Source organism: Garra rufa, chromosome 2 (genome assembly GCF_049309525.1).
Source record: "Garra rufa chromosome 2, GarRuf1.0, whole genome shotgun sequence".
In the NCBI taxonomy this organism is placed as follows: Eukaryota; Metazoa; Chordata; class Actinopteri; order Cypriniformes; family Cyprinidae; genus Garra; species Garra rufa.
The window spans coordinates 13,564,765-13,572,775 of NC_133362.1; positions in this window are offsets into that span (position 1 = coordinate 13,564,765).

The following is an 8,011-nucleotide window of genomic DNA, read 5'->3' on the forward strand; positions in this document are numbered from 1 at the left end:
AGCACCCTACACATTTTACAGATCCTCTGGAAATGCCATTAAATATGAACTCTACTCTACTGATGGTCTACTGATCTATGATGCAGCCTTAACAAGGACTGGGAAGCAGTGAGGCTGGTATAGACCCCATAAGGTCCTTTTTCTATCTCTCTCTCACAGTCTGTCTCTGCCGGTTCTAGAAGAGGTCTATATTTATCCTGAGAGAGAGGGAGAAGGAGAAAAAGAGAGCAGGGACTGCAGGAGGCCTGCAGTGCTAAATACATCCATCCCATCACTTTCCACCAATGTCCTGATTTCCTCACAGGAACATAGAACAGGATGAATGTTTTCGTGTCATACCATTTAAATGTCTCATTTTACTCCTGTGTGTAAGAATCTTTATTCCAAGTTTGTCCTCTAATACATGAGCATTGCTTTGGGAATTAAGAACTCAGTGAACGAGAAATCTGCCAAGTCCAAAAAAAGCCTTTGTGGATTTATGGAGGCGTTTAGCTGGCTGAGTAAAAGATGCATTTACACATGTGTGCATACATTCAAACTAGTACACACCCGCACAAAAACACATACTACATACTTGTGCCTCCAGGTTTTGAAGAACAGCTGAGAGGAAGTGACAGCCGGGAGATGAGGAGAACAGATGAAGACCTTCTGAACTGGATGTCATGTGGTACCACACTGTACTATGAGCCTTCAAGAGAAGAAAAAACACTTACTATTGATAATACTATCCAGATTGCCATAGCAACATCAGTATGATATTACAGAAGCTAGCAAATCTCAGAAAGCATTCATATGAAGTAATCTGACATTTATTGTGAATCTGATATAGGATACTTGGATCTGATTTTGTGATGAGGATTGCCTTAAGGTCTCTTTAAATAGCAAAAAAGAGTTAATGCTGCTCTGTGATCACTCAAAAGTCTGTGTAATATGGAAGCCCGTTTACGCAACTGAAAAAAAAGCAATTACGTTTTTTTCTTACAATTCAGAGTTTTTCTCTCAGAATTGTGACATAAACTCGCAATTGCGAGTTACAAAAGTCAGAATTGTGATATAAAGTCGCAATCCTGAGAGTTGGAGTCAGAATTGCATGACATAAACTCGCAATTGCGAGTTATGAAGTCAGCATAGCATGACAAAGTCACAATTCTGAGACATAAAGACGCAATTGAGACAATGTCAGAATTGCATGCTTATAATTTAAAATCGCAAGTTTCTAAGTCAAAGAGAATTCCGTCACAAAAAAAACAGTCGCAATCTGAGACACAAAGTTGCAATTCTGAGACATAAACACACAATTTTGAGGGAAAGTCGCAATTCTGAGAAATAATGTCAGAATTGCATGACATAAACTCACAATTGCGAGTTATAAGGAGAATTCTGTCACAAAAGTTGCAATTTTGAGACATAAATTTCATAAAATTGCAATTGCGAGTTACAAAGTCAGAAATGCGAGACAAAGGGCAAATTCTGAGACAAAGTCGCAATTCTGAGAAATGAAGTCAGAATTGTGTGACATAAACTTGCAAATTGCGAATTTTTAAGTCAGAATTGCGAGGCATAAAGGCGCAATCCTGAGACATGAATTCACAATTCTTAATTGCTCAATATTGTATGCTGATATTTGTTATCGCATCGTATGCAATTATAATTTCTTTTGCAAAAGGATTATTTTTGTTTTGATTATTTTTGATTATTTTATTGCGACTTTATGCCTCACAATTCTGACTTCATAACTCGCAATTGCAAGTTTATATCACACAATTCTGACTTCATTTCAGTATTGCGACTTTGTCTCAGAATTGCATTTTTACCAGAATTGCATGATATAAACAATGCAATTGTGAGTTATAAAGTCAAAGAGAATTCTGTAACAAAAAATTCGCAATTCTGAGACATAAACACACAATTCTGAGACAAAGTTGCAATTGTGAGAAATAGTCACAATTGCACAATATAAACTCCTAATTGCGACTTATGAATTGTGAACTTGATGTTGCAAAAAAAATTGCAATTCTGACATCAAGTCACAATTCTGAGACAAAGTTGCAATTCTGAAAAACTAAGTCAGAATTGCATGATATAAACTCGAAATTGCGAGTTATGAAGTCAGAATTGCTAGACTAAGCTGCAATTCTCACAACTGTGAGTTTATATTATGCAAATCTGATTAAAAAAAAGTCAGAATTGAGAGTTTATATCTTGCAATTCTGACTATAACTCACAAATCTGACTTTATTATAACTCATAACAGGGAACATTTTGTCTCACAATTGCGACTTTCTCACAATTCTAACTTCATAACTCACATTTGCAAGTTTATATCACACAATTCTGACCTCATTTCAGAATTGCGACTTTATGTCTCAGAATTGCATTTTTATCAGAATAAACTGGCAATTGTGAGTTATAAAGTGAAAGAGATTTCTGTTGCAAAAAACAGTTGCAATTCTGAGCACAAAGTTGCAATTCTGAGAAATGAAGTCAGAATTGTGTGATATAAACTTGCAATTGCGAGTTTAAGTCAGAATTGCGAGGCATAAAGGCGCAATTCTGAGACATGAAGTCACAATTCCTAATTTCTTAATATTGTATGCTGATATTTGCTATTGTATCGTATGCAATTATAATTGCTTTCGCAAATGGATTTGCAAAAGGATTATTTTTGTATCAGAATTGTGACTTCATGCCTCACAATTCTGACTTCATAACTTGCAATTGCATGTTTATCACGCAATTCTGACTTCATTTCAGTATTGCAACTTTGTCTCAGAATAACTGAGTTATAAAGTCAGAGAGAATTCTTTTGAAAAAAAATTTGCAATTCTGACATCAAGTCACAATTCTAAGACAAAGTCGCAATTCTGAGAAACTAAGTCAGAATTGCGTGCTCTAAACTCGAAATTGCGAGTTATAAAGTCAAAGAGAATTCTGTGGAAAAACAGTCGCAATTCTGAGACACAAAGCTGCAAATCTGAGACATTCTGAGACAAAGTCGCTATTTCTGAAAAATATAGTCAGAATTGCGAGTTATGAAGTCAGAATTGAGAGACAAAGTGACAATTCTGAAAAATGAAGAACTATGATATAAACTCGCAATTGTGAGTTATAAAGTCAAAGAGAATTATGTCGGAAAAAACAATCGCAATTCTGAGACACAAAGTTGCAGTTCTGAATTGCGTGATAGTGATGGGAAGTTCGGATCATTTTACCGACTCGGATCTTTGAGTCTCGTTCAGCAAAATGAACGAATCTTTTTTCGAGTCATTTCGTTCATTCCGTTCATTTTACCAAAATATAATAAAAAAAGCTACGTGTTACTTCCATAACACATGTACTGCTTATACAAACGTTGATCACACTACAAACAAGACAAAACTATAATGCTATTAGAAACATAAGAGACTAATTCATTTTTTACCTGGGTCTTCAGTCTATGATTAGCTCCCTCACCTCTATCTGTCCGGGTTTGAGTCGTTCGTTCATCACGTGACAGCCCCATATTAACTTAACTAACGCGATCTGAGCCGGAAATAGAATTGATTAGTTCATCTCTCGAGTCTTTCGGGTTTGAGTCGTTCGTTCATCACGTGACAGCCCCATACGCTTAACCTATGCTGCTGGAGCCGGAAACAGAATGGATTCGTTCATCTCTCGAGTCTTTCGGGTTTGAGTCGTTCGTTCATCACGTGACAGCCCCATACGCTTAACCTATGCTGCTGGAGCCGGAAACAGAATGGATTCGTTCATCTCTCGAGTCTTTCGGGTTTGAGTCGTTCGTTCATCACGTGACAGCCCCATACGCTTAACCTATGCTGCTGGAGCCGGAAACAGAATTGATTAGTTCATCTCTCGAGTCTTTCGGGTTTGAGTCGTTCGTTCATAGTTGCGCAATTGCGCATGCGCGACTGAACGAATCACTCCCGAGACGACTCGTTCTTCCCGAGTCACATTAAAGATTCGTTCAAAATGAACGAATCGTTCAAGAACGACCCATCACTATTGCGTGATATAAACTCAAAATTGCATGTTATGAAGTCAGATTAGGGAGACAAAGTTGCCATTCTCACAATTGTAAGTAGTACTGTAGATCACGCAATTCCGGTAAAAAAAAAGAATTGCCAGTTATAAAGGCAGAATCGCAAGAAATGAACTCGCAATTCTTTTTTTTTACCAGAATTGCGTGATCTATACTTACAATTGTGAGAATTGCCAGTTTATCACACATATCTGACTTTATAACTGCGACCTTTTTAATCTCACAATTCAGAATTTTCTTTGCAGTTGCAAGTTTATATCACACAATTCTGACTTTTGTCTCACAATTGCAACTTTTTATCTCGCAATTGGGACTTTGTTTCTCAGAATTGCGATTTTGTATTATGTAATTCTCAGGGGGGAAAAGTCAGAATTGTGAAATTAAAAGTCGCAATAACCTTTTTTTTTTTATCCAGGGGCGGAAACGGGCTTCCATAGTGTAAAAACTTAATGCTCCATGAAAGACACCAATTATGCCAGCTCTGACCCACCTTAGCCCCTAGTATCAAAATCTGTGTAAATACATTAATAAACTCACAAAATAAAAAATGCCGAATTTACACTGCGTACGAAAACAAATCAGCATGCAATCTTAAGCAGTAGCCTACTTACGACTGCACGCTTCACAAGCTCTACTGAGTTTTCTACCATTCTCATAGGTGCTTACAATGCATTTTCTTTCATCCATACTACTTTTTTAATTCTCAGATATCTCTAGACATCGCGATATAGGCCTACACTTCAACATATCAGTGATTGCAAGGCACAGTAAAGCTTTAAACCATCATTTTATACTCACAAGCTTCCTTGACCAAGTTACTTATGCAATCCAGTCGAAATAAAGCATCCAAGGCCTCCATCCAAGATTTTCAAACTTGTTACATTTCTCATTCCAGTCAGGTGGACGCCAAGCATCACATGAGGAGAAATAGCGACGGATTTCAGTTTGTTTATATCCAACTCCAAGTACAGCGCTAATATTCCAGGGCAAAAAGCTCAACCGAAAAAAAAACTTTTGCAAATCCATTTGAAACAGCAATTATACAGCCTGTTAATAGGCCGCATAGCCTACTTGAAATTGAATTTAATTAAACTAACCTGGGTTTGTGTAGTGAGCGATATATACACTAGGTGGCAGGAGAGTGGAAAGATGAAAAGTCGTTAAAAATAATGAATAATAAAATAAAAAATATTCATAATAAAAGCCTGATGCCCCACAAAGTATCTATATAGAGTCTCTAAAACTAATATTTTAAATCAAGAAGAAAATAAAGACTCAAACAGAGGTTCCCAAGTTATTCTTTAGCTACAGGAAAGTACGGAAGATAAGAGCACATGCATTATTCTTTTTTCTGTCTTGTTTTATTCTAGCTATTACCTAATTTTCTTGTGATCAAACCAACATAACACTGTAAAAACGATATGCTGTTTACCATTACTACAGGTTTTGTCATATTTGCCTTGTTTTCTCCTCTTTATGATTTGATTTTTTATAAAACCATATTTCTGCTTCAGCTTAAATAATAATTAAAAGTTTCACAATTTTGGCTCATAACACTACCATTCAAGATTTAGTGTTTTTGAAGAATTCTCTTCTGCTCACATGCATTTATTTGATCCAAATACAACAAAAGCTGTAATATTTTTTTTATATTTGTAATTTATATTACAATTTATAAAATGTATATTTGTAATTTATTCCTGTGATCAAAGATTCTTTGTTAAATAGAGAGATCCAAAGATCAGCACTTGTCTGAAATAAAAAGCTTTTGTAACATTATACACTATGCACTGTAAAAACGATTTGTTGCATCAACTTAAAATAACTTGTTACCCCGCTGCCTTAAAATCAAATAAGTTTAGTCAACTTGAAATGTTAAGTTGTACTAAGTTATCAGATGTTTTGAGTTGATTCAACTTAAACTTTTAAGGCAGCTGAGTAACAAACCCATGTAAAAGCTTGGAGTTAATATAATTGTTTTTGTTTTTTAGATACTAAAAATCAATACTTTAATTATACGAATTAATCCTAACAAGGATGCTTTAAATTGATCGAAAGTGATGATGAACACATTTATAATGTTACAAAAGATTTCTATTTCAGATAAATGCTGTTCTTCTGAACATTCAATTCATCGAAGAAACCTAAAAATAATCTACTCAGCTGTTTTCAACATAATAATAATAATAATAATAATAATAATACATGTTTTTGAGCAGCAAATCTGAATATTAGAATAATTTCTGAAGGATCATGTGACTGGAGTAATAATGCTAAAAATTCAGCTTTGTAATCACAGGAATAAATTACATTTTAAAATACATTCAAATAGAAAACAGCTATTTTAAATAGTTAAAATGTTTCACAATTTTACTGTTTTAGCTGTACTTTTAGTTAAATGCAGGCTTGGTGAGCAGAAGAGACTTCTTTAAAAACATTAAAAATCTTACTGTTCTAAAACGTCTGTCTGGTAGTGTATCTCACAATATATTGTGGAACTGTGACTTTATATCTCAGAGTGTTACTTTATTTTATATTTGAAATCTCAGTTGTTTACTCTAACATGGGCTTTCATAAATTTTCTTCTGATCAAAAGTTGTTTGCTTGTGATGTTGACTTCTTTCCTCAGAGATAAATAACAATAGAAATCTCTCTTTTTTCAATGGTCAAACCATTTCAGCATCTGTCAAACATCATTCATCCATACACTTGTCCCAGTCCTTTGAGTTGACTGCCACCTAAAATGCACTGCAATATGGCATTAAAATATCATTATAGTCTCTACATAAAGCAATAAAACTGTACCCTCCAAGTGTCGAAACTGGTTTGTGGTCTATTACTAACAGACATAGAGCTATTTCAGCTTGACTGAGTCCTTGATCAATGTAAAAAATGAACCCACTCATCCATGATGAGAAAGTACATACAGTACGTTTTGAGCTAGAAATGGCTTTTGCTACTTCCAGACCAAACGAAAACAGCTTATAATTTGACAGAGCAAGTCAGAAAACATAATAATGCATGACCGCTTAGGGCTTTCAAAGCAAAGGATGTTAAAATAAATTGATTTTTTTTTCAAGGCTCACACTGTGAAAACCCACACTTCAAAGGTAATTTTCTCTTTTGAGTTGCCTCTCCAGTCTGATGCATTCTCACAAAAATGGCCAAACGCACACAGACACGCTTGTTTATTTTTTCTACACACATATATTTTTTGTGGATACACACATCACCCCAACTTTCTTTTCTCCCAAGCACAGCCCACCTCTCACCTCTCCACACACACATTCAAACAAGAGCACGTAATAATCGCCAAAAGTACTGGCTGTGAAATTGGAAGATGTCAACGCACGGCGAGCATTTGGACACACAGAGCTCACGGCTCGGCCCAGGGAGTCCAATTATCCCCCAGCCTTGCCTGATATAGGCTATCAACACACAACTATGCAAAACAGAGCTTTGTGACATTTTGGCTAAACTCCCACTGTTGAGGGCACCAGATTGCCTCTGTCGAATCTGGAGAAATCTCTTACTCAGATAGAGATTCTGTTTATGTATTATCCTAGCAATATGAATAGCATCGGGTTTCCATTTATAATGCATATGCACAATTCATAATGCAGATGGGTAGACTAGCCTTATGGGTTATAGTGTTATTAAAAGGGTCTCATCCACATCTAGCTATTTTTAGCTAGATTTGCTGCTTGATATTGCAAATTGGTTTGTCTTATCATATTATTTTGATGCATTGTCTTAATTATGAACACACTGGTTTGTAGTGCAAACAGTTTTATCGTTTACTGCACGTTGTTATTGTTCTCGTTATTTCGGTTATAGCGGTTCTGTCTCGGTCATACGCTTACTTCCGCGTTGAAAAATAAGGTGAATAACGTTACATATTTGGCTAAATGTTAATAGAATATATAATAATTATTATTAATAATATAATATTCAAGACAGGGGTTTAAACCT